Source organism: Paramormyrops kingsleyae, chromosome 20, assembly GCF_048594095.1.
Source record: "Paramormyrops kingsleyae isolate MSU_618 chromosome 20, PKINGS_0.4, whole genome shotgun sequence".
Taxonomy (NCBI): domain Eukaryota; kingdom Metazoa; phylum Chordata; class Actinopteri; order Osteoglossiformes; family Mormyridae; genus Paramormyrops; species Paramormyrops kingsleyae.
Genome location: NC_132816.1, coordinates 3,493,046 through 3,512,058, shown reverse-complemented (window position 1 = coordinate 3,512,058; position 19,013 = coordinate 3,493,046). Strand labels below are relative to the sequence as shown.

The window sequence follows — 19,013 nt, the reverse complement described above, 5'->3', positions numbered from 1 at the left end:
AAAATTTGAGTAGTTACTGGCCCCACTGTGAATCACATAACTATGATAATGTGTCTATCTATGCATGGATTAGTCAATCAGCCAGTCAATCAATCAATCAATATCTTTATTGTCACTGCACAAGCACAATGACACTGAGTTAGCAACTTTAGTACTTGATGCTAGAGAAGACAGTAAATAAAAATAGAACTAAAACTAGATCAACAATAACATAATAAATATAAAAGTAGCACAAGAACAAATACAGTATTGAATAAATGACAATTAAATAAAAATATAATGGAAGTGTAAGCCATATGGACAATATAAACTGCATGTCATAGTAAAGACAGTATGAAGTGTTCAGCAACAGTAAGGGAGCTTTGCTTGCGACACATGTTACCTGAGCTGGGCAGTCCAGTGACTCCAGCCTCTATTTTGTGTACCTGTGCCATTTGCATGTTCTCCCTGTGATGTAGGACTTTCATGCCAGGATCCAAAGACCTACAGTCAGAATAAGTGGCCCATTGTGTGTGTCCTGTGATGGACAAGCATCTGATACTCTTGTCTTGTACTCTGCGCTGCCAGGGAGAAGCTCCAGGTAGCCCAGACTGGGATTACATAAGAACATAAGAACTATACGAACGAGAGGAGGCCATTCGGCCCATCGAGCTCGCTTGGGGAGAACTTAACTAATTAGGGATTAGTGATTGGAAGATGGATATTATTCAGTTCAAGTTCTCAAATGAATGAACTTGCAACCCTAAATTTATGATACCATCCTTATTATCCGTAAAAGTGTATTATATGCAAAGTGTCTTGATTTAAAAAGTTAGCAATGCGTTTCTGGAAGCCATAAGTGGCAAGTTAGGCCGCATGTGTGCCTGGAGCTATTCAAAGCTATCTGATTCAAATTTTCAATGGATTAATTTCCGAAACATTTTACAAAATTATTACATACGTTAAATAATTTTTCAAAACTGAAATAAAAGGTCAACATATTAAACCAATATTGATAACCAGCTCTGCAGAATGAGTGTCTGTGTGTGTGTATATATGTATATATAAAATTTTTAAATTATATTTATTATATTATATTATATTTATTTTTATATTCTATTTATTTTTTTCATAATTCTTTGTCAATACTCTAATAAAGAACCTTTCAAATTCCAAATGAGAACATAAACAATTCTTTGTTTTAAAAGCTAACAATTCATCTAAACAGCATGCACACAAAAAGAAGGGAAAACATGAAATATAAACAGAGTTGGATCAACACCTAAAACCCTGGAGGTGTGAGTATAATAATCCTCTATCAATGTATTGCTCCTATCATAATATTAAACATTTTAAAATATCAAATTCCCCTAACAGTGATTTACATGCTTTAATTAAAAAGCAGTTCATGCTGTGTTGGACTCATGCTTAATTAAAGTCATTTTTTAGTTTCTTTTTTCAGCAGTTGTTAAGGCATATTTCCTGAAACTATTCACTCTTTATCTGAAAATTCTAAGCACAAAACCAAAACCTACATTGACAAAACCTGACTTTTCTGGCACAATTAAATGACAGTATCAGAATATTGGCATGTTTGGTCAAAATTCAACATTTCTCTCATGTTACACACAAAAAATCAATGTATAAACACTCCTAAGCATTCATTGCACACTATATCAAATACTGAAAAAAACATTGCTAGAGAAAACAATACTTGTGGACAAGTTGTGTAATGCATAAATCCTTTATAGACTATTATGTTATTGTTTTGAACAAATCACAAGATACAAAATTAAAATAGTATGGTAAGAAAAATAAAAGTATGATTAGTACAGTAATGTTTGTTATAATTATTTTTATTACCTCAAAAGACAGCTACACCGTAAAGAATACTGTAATATACATTTACTATAGTGGAAAAAAAGCCCAAATGTAAGGCAAATATACAGGCAAAAAAGAGAAGAATGGATATTCATTCTACCTTGGCATCCCCCCTCTAAGCTAGGTCAGGTCAGATGACTTCATCTAAATCACAGAAAATGCCCTCCCCTGCAAGACAGGAGCCAAAGACCCTCTTGTGTGTCCAATCCACCCCTGAAAGGCATCAATGCATGTCTCCACAGGCCAAGTCCACTGCCTGCAGGAGCTTCACCTGGTCTTGGGGGTTACTGTGGTAAACCGTCCATCACCCTGCTGGGAAGCACTCCTCTATAGGATTTAGAAAAGACCTAGAATGTGACTATGTGGGTTACACTGCCTGTGTTCAGAAGGTCCTGTAGTCAGCAGAGTAATTTTGCCACTAAGACCTTGAGCAAGGTCCTTAATCCTCCATTAGCCCAGGGACTGACTGACCCTGCTTTCTCAATTGTGTGTTGCTTTGGATAAAAGCATGTGCTAAGTAAATAACCATAAATGGGGAGAAAGAGGGAAGGCAAAGGGGGACAGCGTGTGGCTCAGGGGGCGAACCCTCTGTGCCTTGGATCACAATGTTGGCGGTTTGAGACCAACCTTGCCATGTCTGTGGGTCCTTGAGCAAGGCCCTTAACCCCCAGCTCCGTGGCTGACACAACAGGTGGCTGCCCTTCACAGCCAGCTTACTCATCTCTCTATTTTGGGTGAGGTGTAAAGGGAATTTCCCCGCGGGGATAAATAAAGTATTCATTATTATTAAAGATTCTCAAAAGAGGAGTTATTATTGACCTACTCATAATATGAGACATAGTCCCAAAAGAGATAACAGGGTTGATCCGCTGGCTTAGGATCCCTTTGTGCATTTCAAAATGGAACATCCTGAACACCAGTCAGAAACATGACTACAGTAGATGTCTTGTGCTGTATGACCACAGGGTGTAATGCCAATGGAGTACACCATGATTGCTGCTGTTTCCTCCCCATTGGCCAGGGTTGTCCACAATGGCACAATGACCAATCATGTTCCATCCTCTCATTCTTCATTTTTTTTGGTCAGATTGAACGCAACCTCATCAACAAAATATATTCACTGGGTGTGTGAGGCCGCGTGTATGGAACCGTCCTCACTATTTTAAGGGGACAGTGGCATTTTACCACAACAATGAATTGTTTTGATATCTTTCTCCCAAGGTTTTTGTTTGCAGGATCGGCAAGGGTGGAAGCAGATGGGCGTGCACATGTGGGACCTATGTAGAGTGCTTATTTATATTTATTGCCTTTTTTTTTCCCTTATGGTAGGGTGGTACCCTTATACCCAGAGGGGAATGGTAGCTCCCAATTAGAGGGGCGGGGACAAGGGTTTATAAGATGGTGGAAGGGTTAGTTCTTTTTTTTTGGGGCCCAGCTACTTGTGTGCTCTCGGAGTGGGAGGTCCTTAGGTGTGTGGGGACTAGAGGCCACGGTACAGTCTGGTGTACTTGTTTTTTTCGTTTGTTTGATAGTTAATTGTATTAGTTTTTCTTTATTGTTTTTTTATTTTTTTTCTTGTTTTGGAACCTTTGATGGGAGAGCCAAGACATGAGCTGATGCCTAAATAAATCACCAATCCCAAGTCTTTTTTGGATGTTTCGTTGTCTTTGCCCGACCCTGAGACCTCTCGACACTTTACCCCATGACAGGGTGTTTCCATGGAATCCCAGGTCAAATGCAGTAATAAAGTGATTGTAGCTTTGTCCAAAAGGTATTCTGTACATTTGTTTCATGAGTAGCCTGTTGTGCTGAAGGACACAGTAAATTACTGATATAGAAACTGTTCCTTGCAAAAGAACCACTGTTATTTTGAGTGCGTATGTCATTATTTCTTCATGTAAAGTCATTCTCCTATGATATTAGGTCAGGGAGTGGATTGGACACACAAGAGGGTCTTTGGCTCCTGTCTTGCAGGGGAGGGCATTTTCTGTGATTTAGATAAAGTCATCTAACCTGACCTAGCCTAGAGGGGGGATGCCAAGGTAGAATGAATATTTGACGCATTTGATTTCAAGCAAACATTTTCAGAAACACTATTTTTGCAAAACTATTGCTGCCAACCCAAAACCATTAACTCCAAATGTCTATAACAAAAAAAGATCTTACACAAAAATATGTTTACATCTAAATCAAACTTTTGCATTCATATGGCACAAAACAACCCTCAAATCTACAGAAAGCATGTATTACCTATTAGATACTGGAGAGATCAAAACACAGCTATAAAAATGGTTTATAGAAATGTTTACAAGCCATAAATCCAAACTTTTGCATCAAAACCAGCAAAAACATACCATTAAAAGAAATTCTGCAACTTTGCAGGTATAGCAAAACAATATATATTTCCCAGCGGCATATAACATAACAAAAACAACGTTGGTTGCAAAAGCACTGAAAATGAGAAAACAATGCAGAATTTCAGTAAAAATAACCCCCATGTACAGTAGTCAACCATGCAAAATATTAAATAGAACTATGGTACATAATTACATCAGGCATTTGTATTCTCATTACTGTAGACAAATAAATTTATGAAAGAATAGGTCCTTGTACTTATTGGAAACATCTCTTACTCTATCACTGTTACTTTGAAACAGAACACAACAAAGCTGCTTCTTACACACTCTGTTACGATAGCAAACACGGTAAAGCGTACTTCGGTGGAAAATCTTGTTCTCTTCTATTACTAGGCTTGGTATCTCTCAGACCTATACAGTTTCTGGCACGGACAGTATCAGCAATAGCATTGTGTAAATATATGAGGTCTTCCAACCCTATTTGCAGCCTTTCTATTCCATGAAAATAGGTGTTTTCAAATTTTCAAAATGCATTACTTTTTCACCAGTCTGAAACAATAAAAGGATACACCGAACTAGGCTGTACACGTGTTACAACAGACGTCAGTGATGCAGTACAGTGATCTGAATGTCATAACTATTGATGCAGCTTAGATTTGGTTGGGACAGTCTATTCTGTAACTTTATGTTTTGCTTCTATTCCACTTCAGTCTTAATGAGAGAAAGTTACACTTACATAGTTCTTTTCAAGACACCCAAAGCACTGTAAAGAACCAATGGGGAGCCACATCACACACCCTGTGTGGCCCCCACCTTGATGATGCACGTCATCTAACGTCGGTATCGCTACCAAGCGTCGGAAAAGGACAGTTGCTCCTGAGCTTTGCTCGGTCGCCAGTCGGGGCCGGGAGGACATTTTCCACTTTTTTCCCGCTCCGGCAGTAGCCTGCTGTGAGGGGGTTTTTGTGGTTTTTCGACCTCCCAAGAGCAACTTCGATTTCGCCTTGTTTTTAGTTCATACTTGGTTCAGGCAGAAGTTCTTCTGGTAAGTAGTAGTAAGTTTATCAGGTTTAAAATTTTTAATAAAATAATAATTAAGTTCCGTTTTAACACAAGTAATAACTTATTTTAGTGTACTCCGCACGTTACTGCATTTATTGTTACGCAAATTAATCTTTATAGTTAAATACACTATATAAATTTACTGGGCTGGGAGTACGGGGTCATAGTGAGTTAGTTAATTATGGGGCCAGCTCAGTGTTGCGTTTGCAAGATGTTTGCCCTTCTGGACGTTAGTGTCCAGTCGGACTTCATCTGCGAGCGATGTAAGCTAGTGGACTCACTCATGGTCAAGGTTCGCGACCTTGAGGAGCAACTGGCTCGCATCCAATGCAACAGTGAGTTAGATGAGCTAGTTGATACGCCGTTTAGGGAGACGGTGTGTACGCCACTAACGGGGGGGAGGGAGAATGAAGAGCAGAGAGGTCGAGAGAGCTGGGTGACCGTAGGTCGTAGACGCAGGAAAAGGCGTACACACGTTACAGAGGCGGCATCACCTGAGGTGTCTGTGTCTAACAGGTTTCAGGTGCTTCCAGCTTTAGAGCCGGAAGGGACTGGGGAAGCAGGTGGGCCCTTGGGCACTGAGGAGCCCCCTCCCCCCAGAAAGAGGGAGGTTGTGGTAGTGGGGGATTCAATTATTAGGGGAGTAGACAGTTATGTGTGCACGCGTGATAGAGGGTCCCGTACGGTGTCTTGCCTGCCTGGTGCCCAGGTAGGAGACCTTCCAGATCGTGTGGACAAGCTTTTGGCCCCAGCTGGGGTGGATCCAGTTGTCGTGGTGCATGTTGGCACCAACGACATAGGCAAGGGTAGAAGGGCTGTTCTGCAGGATAAATTTATAGAAGTCGCCAATAAGCTTAGAAGCAGAACGTCCATGGTGGTATTTTCCGAAATACTCCCCGTGCCACGCGCAAGTGAGGCTAAGTTAGCTGAGATAAGGAGATTAAATGCGTGGCTAAAAGGATGGTGTAGGAAAGAGGGGTTTAGGTTTATGGGGCACTGGAGGACCTTCTGGAACAGGTGGGACCTGTTCAAGCCGGATGGGTTGCATCTGAACCGGAGGGGAACCAGTGTACTGGGAAGGCATATTGTAGAGTAGTTGAGGAATGTTTAAACTAGGGACTGGGGGGGCAGGGAGGTTAGTTAAGTATGTAACTGGGGGGAAACGGAAAGCCCAAAAAAATCATATTATAAGTAGGCACTGTAATAAGCCTACCCTTTGTTGTCTGTATTTAAACGCCAGGAGTATTAGGAATAAAATTCATGATTTAGAGGCTCTTATCTCATTGGACTCTTATGATATTATAGCAATAACTGAAACGTGGTTGAGTGATAAGGATGGACAAGAATATAATATGGATGGTTACACATTGTTCCGTAAAGACCGTATAGGTAAGAAGGGAGGTGGTGTTGCAGTATATGTAAAGGAAATCTTGCAGGCAAGGGAGCTTACTGATATAAGTAAAAGTACGGAAGCTATATGGGTAAAATTAGATGCTAAAAACTCAAATAGCCTAATTGTCGGTGTTTGTTACAGAGCACCCAATGTAGCTGCTGAGGAAAGCAGATTGTTATACAGTGATATTAGGATTATGAGCAATAAAAATGATGTGGTAGTTATGGGTGATTTTAATCTACCGGGGATACAGTGGGACATTGTTGCTGGCTCTTCTGAAAATGAACTTGAGATGGTGGAATTAGTACAGGATTGTTTTTTTACTCAGTTTGTTAACACCCCTACCAGGGGAGATGCCATTCTTGATCTTGTTTTGTCTAATAACCAGGACAGGATTGGTAAATTAGATGTTTTAGAACCACTTGACAGTAGCGATCATAACATGGTTAAATTTGAGGTTAAGTTTAGTGCCCGAAGAGCAAAGTCCAAATCAAAAATATATAATGTTAGGAAGGCTAACTTCAATTGTATGAGATTAAAACTAGAAACCGTGAACTGGATGGAGTTAAATAACAAAACTGTTGAAGAGGCATGGGAATTTTTTAAAAGCACATTATTGCAAGTACAAGAGGACTTCATACCTGTTTCTAGCAAGAATAAATCTAGGAAATTGCAACCTAGGTGGTTTAATAGGGACATAAAGTATAAAGTAAGGAGGAAAAGGGCTTTGTTCCAGAGATGGAAAATAACTGATGATGACATAATAAAGCAAGAGTATCTAAATCTACAGGCTGAATTAAAAAATGACATTAGACGAGCTAAAAGGAATGTCGAAAGGAAGATCGCATTGGAGGCTAAGGATGACGTTAAAAGTTTCTTCCAGTATTTTAACTCTAAAAGAGCTCTAAAAGCTGAAATTACTAATCTGCAGGATAGTAAGGGTCTTATAATTGAAAACGACATTGACATAGTAAATGAGTTCAATGATAGTTTTGCACGGGTATTCACTGTCGAGGACACTAGTAACTTACCAGTTCTTATTACTAATTCAACATCGTCTATAACTAATATATATATAACTGAAGCTGATGTTTTGCAAAGCCTAGCTAAGCTCAAAATAAATAAATCACAGGGCCCTGATGGCATCTTACCTATAGTGTTAAAAGAGATGAGGGATATTATTTGCCGACCCTTAACATTACTGTTTCAAAAATCCTTATCTGAAGGTGTGGTACCTTCTGATTGGAAGCATGCCAACATAACGCCCATTTTCAAAAAAGGGGATAGAAGTAATTTGTCAAACTATAGGCCAATCAGTCTAACTTGTATAACTGGTAAAGTTATGGAGGCTATAATCAAAGAGAAAATGGTAGATTACCTGGACTCAAATAACATTTTGAGGGATAGCCAGCATGGATTTAGGAGAGGTAGATCCTGTTTAACAAATCTGTTGGAGTTTTTTGAGGAAGCTACTCAGGAAGTTGATGATAAGAAGGCCTATGATGTCATCTATTTAGATTTCCAAAAGGCTTTTGATGTTGTTCCCCACAAGAGGCTCTCACTTAAACTCAAAGCGACAGGTATTTTAGGAACTGTAGCGACTTGGATTGATAACTGGTTAACGGATAGGAAGCAGCGAGTAGTTATAAGAGGCTCGATGTCACAGTGGGCCTGCGTTCATAGTGGGGTACCGCAGGGTTCAATTTTAGGACCACTTTTGTTCCTAATTTACATAAATGATATAGACACCAATATATACAGTAAACTGGTGAAATTTGCAGATGACACCAAGGTGGGTGGTGTAGCAGATACTGAACTAGCGGCTCAGCAGCTACAGCGGGATCTTAATTTAATTAGTGACTGGGCTGACACCTGGCAGATGAAATTTAACATAGACAAATGTAAGGTACTCCATGTAGGGAGCAGAAATATAAAGTACAGGTATTTTATGGGACCTACTGAAATAAAGGTAGCTGATTATGAGAAAGACCTTGGTGTGTATGTTGATGCTTCCATGTCTCATTCTCGCCAGTGTGGGGAAGCAATAAAAAAGGCCAATAGGATGTTGGGGTACATCTCCAGGTGTGTGGAGTTTAAGTCAAGGGAGGTAATGCTAAGATTATACAATTCCTTGGTGAGACCTCACCTAGAATATTGTGTACAGGTTTGGTCACCATATCTTAAAAAGGACATAGCGGCCTTAGAAAAGGTGCAGCGTAGGGCCACAAGAATGATTCCTGGTCTTAGAGGAATGTCATACGAGGAAAGGTTATTTGAGCTAAATCTGTTCAGCCTCAAGCAAAGGAGACTGAGGGGGGACATGATCCAGGTCTATAAGATTCTAACAGGTTTGGATGCTGTTCAACCGAATAGTTACTTCAGCATTAGTTCAAATACAAGAACTCGTGGCCATAGGTGGAAATTAGCGGGAGAACATTTCAAACTGGATTTAAGGAAGCACTTCTTTACACAGCGTGTAGTCAGAGTATGGAATAGTCTTCCTGATAACGTAGTGCAAGCTGAATCCTTGGGTTCCTTTAAATCAGAGCTAGATAAGATTTTAACAACTCTGAGCTATTAGTTAAGTTCTCCCCAAGCGAGCTCGATGGGCCGAATGGCCTCCTCTCGTTTGTATAGTTCTTATGTTCTTATGTTCTTATGTTCTTATGCAATGGCAGTCATTCTGTGCCAGTATGCTCACCATACTACAGTAGCTAAGGAGATGAAGGGGCAGGAGAGAATTCATCAGTTAGATATATTGCATGATTTGGAGGCCATCTTTTTTTGAAAGGGACACAGTGAGCAATTTTAGCCAACATATCATGGTACCACCTCTACTCTTTCAGAAGCTGCCCATGGATGTTTTATCACCTCAGAGGGGTCAGGATCTCAGTTTTACATCTCATCTGAAGGACGGCACCATCTTTATAGCACAGTGTCCAATTCACTGCACTGGGATCCACACTGACTACAGGATGGGCTGAGGGCCCCCCCCTAACTCTCTATCTCTGGCCCTGCGCGAGTGGGGTGGCCCGCCGGGTGGAAGATCCATCATGGGGTGGTTCAGGCAGCCCTGGCCGGTGTGGGCGACCTCCTCTCTTGGGCTGCGGGCCGGGTGGTGCTTGGCTCTGCTGTGCCGTGTTGGGGCCCTGGCGGGCAGTCCGGGGAATCTTGGGACGCTCTGGGCCCTGCCAGGCGGATTGGGGGGTTTCGGTTTGGGCTGGGTGGGGGGTCTGCCGCTCCCCGGTCGCTGCGGGTCCGCTCCCGGGTGGGGGGGGGCCCTCTTTGTCTATATGGGCCCCCCTTAGATCATCCTGCAGTGTCGGGGGAGGGATGTGCCGGGTCGCTGCGGTGGGCGGTGGTCTGTCCTGCCGGGGGATGGGCTGGGGGGCCTGGGGCCCCTCCAGTGTGTGGGGGGCCGTCCGCCGGGGGGGGGGGGTAGTGGTCCCGGTTGGTGGGGCCCTTCGGCCCTGGACCCACTTTCCTCGGTAGGGGGAATGCAAGCGGGAACTGGGGGATTCGCTGCCCGTCCCCCCTCTGCGAGCCTCCCTGTACGGGGGTTGGCGCCCCCTTAGTCCCTCGCAGGCTCCTTCTCGGGTTGGGCGGGTGGTTGTCTCGGGGATGCATGGCCTCAGTTGCCTGGTTTCCCCTGCCTTCGCCTTGGGCCTGGGGGGTTTGGGGGGGGTGCTGTCACTTCCCCTGACTGCATCAAATGCCAGCACCAATGACAAATCAGTTCACACCTACACTTGCACATACAAGAATGGTTGAGCGATCAATATCATTATTATTATTACTTTTTAGTGTGTGTTATAGATATAGGAATTGAAATATACATATATATGGGTAGGATCACGTATGTGTGTGCTACATATATATAATACATATATATAATACCTATTTGTAACATTATTAATCATTATTATTGATATTGTTGTTGTTATCATTTTTGTTGTTTGATGTCCTTAAAGTAATGAGTGTTATGTTTCTTATGGTTGTTTGTATTCTGTATTCCCCTATACTTCATTTTCTCCTTCCCACCTACATTATTAGTGTTATTATTTCTGTATACCTTTGTTTCCTTTTTTTTTGTTTATTTTTTTTTCTCCCCATGGTGATTAATGTCTGTTATTGTTACGATTGTTGTTTCTGTATCTCTCCCCCCCCCTCCTTTTTTTTTTTCCTTCCTTCACGGTACTAGGACGGGTGAGTTCGGAGTGGCCACACTTTTTGCTCTTGAATTTAATGTAAAATAAAGTTGTCCTCCGAAGAGGGGGGGTGGTGGTGGGCAATTAAAAATAGAAAAAAAAAAAGGATGGGCACTCCTGTTGGCCACGCCAACACCTCTTCCAGCAGCAACCCAGTTTTCCCAGTTGGTTTCCCTTCCAAATACCAGCCTGGCCCAAACCTGCTTAACTTCAGATGGATTACCTTGCCTGAACTGCAGGTGTTATGGCGTCTGGCCCAAAATCCCCTCCACTCATCTCATCACCTTTACCACCACCTCTACCAATTATTGCACACTCTTTGAGAGCTCACCTGAGTTATATTTTCATGCATGTATTCAGATCGCATTCATGTTTTCTTATTGGTCAGTTGCACCATAGAACATTGTGTTAACGGTTAGTATTTTAACTATGACAGCTGTATACTGGGTACATTTTATCGCAGTTACACTGTCTTGTATTGAATGCCAGTGCTTATTGCATGACAGCCTCAGGTTAATTGTGCTTTATGCTCAGAGGTGTGCAAAAAGTGCTTAGGAGACTTGATAATATCTGTGTATCAGCTGATTTTGTCTAAAGTTTTGCCAAAAGGGTTTAGGTGATTGTTTAAAGGGTAAGTTTTTGTATGTGACTGAAAAAAAAAATATTTCAAATGTTCAATACAAACATGACAGGCTTGTTTCATTCATATACTGTTGCGTGGAAGAATACAGCCTATCACTGCAGTGCTGACTTAATCAATCCCTGGAAAGATATCTTGATCATTGGTTATTTTAGCTTGTATCTCTTAATCAATTATAATCAATGACATTGTTAGCTAGAGCATGTTCACCATCAGAGCATCCTGCTTTTCTGTCAGCCGCTATGATCTGCCACTACTGTGTTGTCATGTCTCAGTTCTGATACACTAGAAATAGAATAAAGTCGTTTCGGATTTCAGTCACCAATGTTACAAACCAGGAAAATAACTCCCTGTGACATGTGATGTATGCAGAAATGCCTCACCCAGCTCCACACATGATCCACAAGGTACAAGCAAAAATTAGCGTATGACAGAGTCCAGCATCGCAGTGCTACTTTACATACTGTACTATGGTAGCCATGGGTGTAAATTATGGGGGATGGGGGGTTGTAATCCCCCTCAATAATCAAAATCAGCCAATACAGTCCCCTGGACCCCACTAAATGAATGGAAACCTCAACTCCCCAATGTTCAGCCCAAAGCTATACCATTCACAGCAGCAGAATCAATGCTCTTCTTGGTATATTCTGATTGTAGAGTCTACAGTGAAATAACTGATATTTAGTTCTACTCTTTCACCAGCTTCCTTCACTGACATTCATGCACTAAGACCATAACACATATTTCATCAAACACAAATAGTTCTTATTGACCTTCTTCTTTTACCTCTCCATCTGTTATGATCCATTGCTCCAATGCACAGGAATGCACTTATCCCTACTTATTCAGTCTGAGCTTGTGATTGGTGTGTGTTCATTGAGCTTCTTAGTTGAGTGGCACTACTCTCTGAACAGGCACATGGTGCATTTTAAGCTTTAAGAAGGAGAGCTTCTAATACAGAGCAAAACAGTTTGGACAAATTGTGCAACTAACCTTTAACCTGTGCAAACAGCTGAAAAGTGTTCATATTTTAGAGAAATGTGTCAGCCTTGAGGACTGACAGAAAAGATTTCTTTTCCACTTTTTGTGTGTAAGCAATTAAGCTGATTCTGGAGACTGCTGTGTACCACCTAATTGTCATCGGTTAAGTGCATGAGCAATAACAAAGTTGCATTAATTTCTTTTGATATGACCATTCTTCCTTTTCCTTGCCCATCTCCTTTCGAACTTACTTTTTCTCTGCCGTTCTGTCTGTTGGTAAGCTCATATTTTAACATCAAAATTAGACTTATGGGTCGTATTTCATGACAGCAGCTGTAGCGATACCCACGTTATCTTCAGCTATTTTGCTAACTCATTAGCTACTATAGGTTATTAGAAACAAGTGTGAACAATTTAGACTGATTGCCTTTAAATGATGGTGATTGTGATATTGGTGTTGAATTCTGATGGTCTGTGTTTTGCCTCTCAAATCACTGTACATACTAAATGCAAATATGAGGATAATTGTGTATTTTGAATGACACTGTGTTCAGTTTTGGGGAAAAAAGTAAAGCAGTGGATGAGTGCCGCAATTTGTGCCTGACTATGTAAAAATTATTTTGGGGTTTTTTGTTTTGATAACTGAAGTTAGGCATTTGAATGTTTTGTTTGCCGCATCTGATTTAGTGTGTTAGCAATGCAAAAAAACTGTAACCATACATGGTAAATACTGCATGTTATATTTTGGCTAAAGTAAAACTTGATATGTTTTTGTTGAAGCCCCAAACCAGTATGGATATAAACTTGATAGAATAATAATTAATAAAAATCCTACACTGTAAACCCGGATTTTGTTTCAACATAAACTATTTAGTAATGATTAATTATTCTTTCGTGTTTTGTAAAAAACAGTGTCTAATTACTAAACCAGAATAAGCTGTTTGTAATACTTTTCAACATTGTGCAGTGCAATAATCATGATTAGCAAAGATAACTCAGCATGTTACGTTACTGTCAGAGGGGGCGGGACTCTTTTCAAAAATCAACGCGTCTCGAGTCACGAGTTCACGAACCGCGCTGAGGAGTGAGCACTGCAGTTTGTCTGGGCGGGAATCTGAAGAAAGCTGGTGAGTGTTGAATTTTCTTAATAAAATCTTAATAGAGACTTAATAGACCCATAAGATCAGTCCAGATAAGCTAAACACTAACCTCAGCTATGTCTTAAGAAGACGGTTATCTGTCGGTTCAGTCAGTGTTTACAATAACGTGCGTGATTGCATGAGCTTGTAGCTAATGCTAACCGCAAGCTAGCGGGCTATCGCGGTTAACCCGTGTTTGGTGTCAGAGGTGATTCTTGCATTTATATCGATACTGTTAATGTAACTTTGCAAAGGACGCGACCGTTAGCAGGGCTACCATGGTAATATTAGTCGGGTGTTAACACGGTGATTCGTAATTTACCGGCTACATTTGTTTGTTAGTTAGGTTAACGTTACTGCATCTTGAGCTAATAGAATAGTTTGCTCATTTTCTGTTTTGTAGGTTCTTGTGAAGATGCAGTGGAAGTGTAAATACTATATCTAAACTACCCCAAGTCTATGAAGCTCACATTTCAGTTCATCCAACAGGTTCTTCTCACGTTGGGTCACAGTGAACTGAGACCAAGGCTACAAACACTGAAAAACCAGCTTGAAATGTAAAGAAATGTGTCAAGTATGCTGTGAACAGCCATAATTTTATTATTTTCAGTCACTTTCAGATGTGGCCAAAGTCAAGGTGTTGAATGTAGGTTGTTATACAGTTTGGTGTTCTTAAAGGAAGCCTTTGCTATACAAATAATTTTTTGCTGTGCCTCTTACAAATATGCAATTGTTCAGAAACGAGTTTGTTGGGGGGGTTTTTTGGGTTGTGCAATACTGCAGAATTATTTTGCACTATTTTGTGAAAAAATGTTTTCTTAATATTTCAATGTTTTATTGCTTTTCTTCCATACAATTTTGTTTAAAGTATTTGTTGCAAAAATGGTATTAATTACATTTGAGGAAACCACATTATTTATATTAACAAATGAATATAAGTAGTGATAAATACAATGTGTATGTAAGTTTATCTTAAGATAGTTATTTCAAATAACTAATTTTCTTTGCATCCCCAAGTTAAGTGAACTAATCATTTTTAGTAAAGACTAATGATTGTCCAAGTCAATACAACTTAATCTGTTTAGTTTCAGAATGTGTAAAAACTAAAGTGGTTTAAGGGGAATGGGTTTACACGCGAATTTCTAGTAAATTTAACTAATCCGGGATTACAGTGTACAAACTTTTAGATTAAGATCATCAGGGGCTGGGTCAGTTTATTTTATTATATTGCAGTAAATACAATGTGACACAGTGGTTTTGTAGTAAGCGTTATGCATTCTTAGCTCCAGCCAATAGCCCCACAATGTCATGAAAACTTGTTGTTTTGACCTTGTGGGGACATTTTTGTCAGTCCCCACAAGGCGAAACTCAAATTTAAAAAACCTGTGAATGCAATCAAAAAACTGAATATTCTAAAAGTCTTGGGTAGGGGTTAAGGTTGTCATTGTTGGGATTAGGGTTTTGGCCATAGAAATGAATGGACAGTCCCCACAAAGGTGTGTGTGTGTGTGTGTGCGTGCGTGCGTGCGTGCGCGCGCGCGCCATATGATGAACGGGTGTCCCTGTCTCATATCCTGTGTTACTTAGGCTAGGTTGCAGCTTCTCTGTAACCTTATTCTGGATATGCATGTAGCAAAGATACATCGTGCACAATGAGTAAATAAAGCTTTAATAGAGAGTTGAAGTATGCCCAAAAGACAAGGATTCTGCAGGTAATCTTTAATATTTTTAAAGCATATTCGGCAGGTTATTTCTTTTTATCTAAAAGATTGTTTGGATATGCATTCCTGCATTGGTATTAAAATATTAAGCTATTTCAAAATATCAGTGTTTTTCTTCAGAGAACTCGTCAGCACTTCTGAAAAGTAACTATTGAAGAAGGGGGAAATGGCAGTATTTCATCCTCAGGGAATCCCCACTATCCCGGCTGGTAACCATTGGGTAATAAAAAATTGTTTCGCAGAAGATATAGAGTGAATCCTGCACATCTTAAATAGTTTGAGAATATTAAAGTTCATGCGGCGAACTGTGTAGATTAAAATTCAGTGAAATGTACAATTCGTTCTGTTGTTAAATTAGAAATACTTTAGCATAAGTGTCACACGAAAAATAAATGCACTTCACAAATTTATGTAGATAATGAGGGATAAGAAGAATGGTCTCAAGCTCAGTTTAATAGCAGTTCTCTCAACTCACAATAACAATGCTGAACATCCCTCTCAACGCCTGCTCTGACCTATCGTAGCTTCTTCCTTCATTCACCTTTCTTTCCTTCATCATTGGCCTTTCATGAATTGTTTAGGGATACAGAGGCCACATCAGCTGGGGTGTGGACTGGCTCACCCTGTAATAGTCACTGGAAGGGTGAATACAAAAGTAGCTAAGGACGTAGGGTTGACTGTTTCTAAATCTCCACTTTAGGCCCATTCCCTGGGGCCTCCGGGACTTCGGAATAGAGCAGGGCTGCCAACTCTCACACATATGACATGTCACTCATGCTATCTGACTGTCACACATGCAGAAATTTTGTGGCAAATCTATATTATTCCACTGTAAATCTAAAATTAGCTACATCAAAAGCGGCGGGGCAGTTTGCCATCCCTACAGACTACTTACAAGGTAAGTACCTACCTGTAAGTGCGTGTGCATTTGTGTGCTGACTTGTCGTGAATTGAAAATCACCGAAGATGGCAGCCCTGTTACAGACATCTCCAATAGGGGGTGGTATTGTGCACTCTGCCCTGTATCTTTTGGGTAGATGCTGAGTGCCTCTCTCACCATACAGTAGGTCCTGTTTAGTCCTCTACAGGACCCACAGAAGAGTGAGGTTTGCCTCTAACAGGGCTGACTCAAGTTGTCCTAATTTTGCTAATAAAACCTTATACTCCAAAGAAGCCTGGACCCAAGTCTGCCAGAAGAGTAATTACTGTTTCATATACCTGAAGGTGTCCCTCTTTCTCCAGTCTCCTGTTATTTTTAGGAATGCCTTTTCAGCCCCTGCCTTTCATTCCCCGTTTCTTTCCGCCACTGACCTGCCACTCAGGTTCTGCTGTTGATGTTCTCTGCACTGTAGTTCCACCATTATGGCCATCTGCTCTTCATCTCAAAATCATTGTTGCCAGCCAACTGCTGCTCTGTTACACTTAAGCAGACATTCTAAAGTGCTTGTCCAGTATGTTAAAGATGGATAAATGGTAATAGACTGAAAAAAATAAATGAAAAGGATCTGTTCTGTAGACAGAGACCAGCATTGCTGCACCCAGCATAGTTTCTTTAAATGTAATGCACATACACATAATGTATACTTCCTCCTGCTTACCTGTAGGCACAAGAAACAGGTTGCAGGTAGGTCAGAGGTGTGAGAATATCAAATAACCTCAAGAGGACTCTCTTCATCAATCACTGCTTTATATCATCTACAATTTATCTGTATAGTCTGCCTACAGAGGTTCAACAGAGTATTTGTAACATTTCAACCACTTAGTTGATAATTCAGCTGTTATTCCTACAATAAGTTAAGTAAATAACATCTGAAGGTGGACTCTTCAGATAAAGTTTTTCTGATCTACCTTTTATACTAATACCTGTGTGAAGCTGGTTGTAATGCTTTTAAAACTCCAAAAATGCGGAGCACAATCAGCACCACCCAAAGACTCCCAGACACACATAGGTAAAATGTAGGTAAATAGATCTCCTGATCACTCACAAGGGAAACAAACGTGTTGTCAACAAGTAGTAAGTCAGTAAGTAAACGTGGCATCCGGCATTTTCCGTTACAGAAAACAATTTGCTTGAATTCAGCTGTGCAAAGTAATCAGCTTTGCATAAAACCATTTATCCATCCATCTTCTAAATACTTATCCAGGTCAGGGTTACAGGTGTGTGAAAATATTTGTTTACCAAATAACCAGAGAAAGAAATGAAACACTGTTAAAATTTTAAGCAGGACATATTTTTAAAACTCTCCTGGAGCCGACATCTTATCGTCGTGGAGGGGTTTGCGTGTTTCAATGATCCCAGGAGCTAAGTTGCCCAGGGCTTCATGCCCCTGGTTGGGTCACCGAAGGCAAACAGGTCCTGGGTGAGGAACCAGATGAAGTGCGACTCATTAGACTCCTTATCATGACAAACAAGATAGATTCACGTTTTCCCTCGCCCGGACCCAAGTCACCAGGGCCCCCTCTAGAGCCAAGCCTGGAGGTGGGGCTCGATGGCGAGCGCTTGGTGGCCAGATCTGCACCCATGGGACCTGGTCGGGCACAGCCCTCCAATGGGCTCACCACCTGTAGGAGGGGCCAAAGGGGTCGGGTACAGTGTGAGTTGGGCAGTGGCCGAAGGCGGGGACCTTGGCGGTCTGATCCTCAGGTGCAGAAGCTGGCTCTAGGGACATGGAATGTCACCTCTCTGGTGGGGGAGGAGCCTGAGCTGGTGCACGAGGTTGTGAGGTTCCGACTGGATATAGTCGGGCTCACCTCGACGCACGGCTTGGGCTCTGGAACTAGTCTCCTTGAGGGGGGTTGAACCCCCTTCCACTCTGGAGTTGCTCACGGGGAGAGGCGCCGACCAGGGGTAGGCATACTTATTGCCCCCTGGTTGGGCACCTGCACATTGGGGTTTACCGTGGTGCACGAGAGCCTCCCTTCACCTTCGGGTGGGGGGACGGATCCTGACTGTAGTTTGTGCTTATGCGCCAAACGACAGTTCAGAGTGTATGGGTTAAATAAGCTGGGTCTTTCTGGAGCCTGTGTTTTTTGAGTATGCCATGCCAGTAGAGGGCGCTCATGTATGTTAGCGATAAAGTTCTGCACTTGTTGATGTAATGGGAGCGACTACGTGCGTGTGTTGGAATTTTCGGTATGTACGGTTTGTAAGCTTAGTATTGAGGCATACAGTTTTTCTACCGTGATTAATATAACAATATACTGCTGTGTCATTGTTCATCTGGGGATTTTGTCTGCACTTGTGGTCATCGTGCAACTATGGATTACGTTTTCACCTATGGATTAAACAGTGCACATTACTTACTGGTATGAATCAAGGACTTTTAATTCACGCGTAGTACAATTCATATACTAAGCGAAACGGACCTTACACAGAGTACCCGCCCTTTTTGGAGTCCTTGGAAGGCGTGTTGGAGAGCGCTTCTCCTGGGGACTCTCTTGTTCTTCTGGGGGACTTCAATGCTCATGTGGGCAATGACAGTGAGACCTGGAGGGGCGTGATTGGGAAGAATGCCCCCCCGATCTGAACCCGAGTGGTGTTTTCTTATTGGACTTCTGTGCTCGTCATGGATTGTCTATAATGAACACTATGTTCAAGCATAAGGGTGTCCATATGTGTACTTGGCACCAGGACACCCTTGGTTGCAGTTCA

General features: G+C 41.4%; 1 long non-coding RNA gene across 1 annotated transcript; it reads left to right on the top strand.

Moving 5' to 3' along the window:
• Positions 1–13,538: 13,538 nt before the first annotated feature.
• LOC111853785 (uncharacterized) lies at positions 13,539–15,462 on the top strand. The gene is made up of 2 exons (XR_002840516.2): positions 13,539–13,628; positions 14,044–15,462. It is a non-coding gene; the product is annotated as an uncharacterized lncRNA (long non-coding RNA).
• The last annotated feature ends 3,551 nt before the right edge of the window (positions 15,463–19,013 follow it).